At 44.0% G+C, this 1,017-nt stretch overlaps 1 protein-coding gene across 1 annotated transcript in view; it reads right to left on the bottom strand.

The window, feature by feature from the left end:
- The window catches only part of Meioc (meiosis specific with coiled-coil domain), a 27,473-nt gene that overhangs the window by 22,567 nt on the left and 3,889 nt on the right, over positions 1-1,017 (bottom strand).

Raw genomic sequence — 1,017 nt, 5'->3', positions numbered from 1 at the left:
TTAATTTTAATTTTAATTTTTTGTAGAACCAGGGATTGAACTCAGGCCCTTGCACTTGCCAGGCAAGTGCTTATTCTACTGAGCCATCTCCCCAGCCTCAATATCCATAATATTATAATTCGTCTGCCTGTAACATATAACTATTCGTAAGTTAGGGAAACTGTGGCACAGAAGGACTTATGCTGAGTGTTATTCCAGAATATCTGTGAGTTATCAGGGTCACTACTAGATCGGACTCGTAGTGATCTGCCTGTTTACAGCCTCCCAAGAGCTGGGATTACAGGGGTGCGCCACCACGCCCAGTCTCAATTGCCATCTCAGCACACCCTGAGGGTGGGGGCCAGGCATGGCAGGCCTGGGGACTGAACCCCCGGCCCCTTCGCCTGCTTGCAGATGCTGTAAAAGCCTTTTCACAAAGGCTTTTGTCTTTAGAACTTTTCATAACCACAGTTTTTATCATAGGCCTATTATAACTTTTTGAGGATAGTCAAAGTGACATGAATACATTGTTCTGGAAATAAATGTTTAGACAAAAGGAATACTTTTCTGGTTGTGTAATAGTAAATGAGATAAACAAGTACATTTTTTTCAAGTACATTTTCCATTGTAAGGTAAGTTCAGGGGCTCAGGTAAAGTATGTGCACAGTATATGCAAGGCCCTGGGTTCAGTCTCCACAGTAAATGCAAGGCCCTGGGTTCAGTGTCCAGTTAAATCCCTTTAAAGTTTGTATTCTTGGGCCAGGGAGATAGCTCAGCAGCTTAAGTGCCTGCCTGACAAGTACAAGATCCAGAGTTCAACCCCCAGTACCAAAAATAAAGTTTGTATTCTTGGATAAGAAATTAACTGAAACAGGGGCTGGTGAGATGGCTCAATGGTCTAAAGCACCTACTTAGAACAAGCTAAGCTAAAGCAAAGCCCAGGGACCGTGGTTCAATCCCCCAGCACCACATGCCAGCCAGCCAGGCCCCCTGGTGGACTGAGTTGGCCACACACACACAAAATAAATAAATTAAAAA

This window comes from Octodon degus, unplaced genomic scaffold, assembly GCF_000260255.1.
Source record: "Octodon degus isolate 3935 unplaced genomic scaffold, OctDeg1.0 scaffold00056, whole genome shotgun sequence".
NCBI classification, from domain to species: domain Eukaryota; kingdom Metazoa; phylum Chordata; class Mammalia; order Rodentia; family Octodontidae; genus Octodon; species Octodon degus.
The sequence above is the reverse complement of the archived record's forward strand: the minus strand, read 5'-3'. Positions and strand labels throughout refer to the sequence as shown.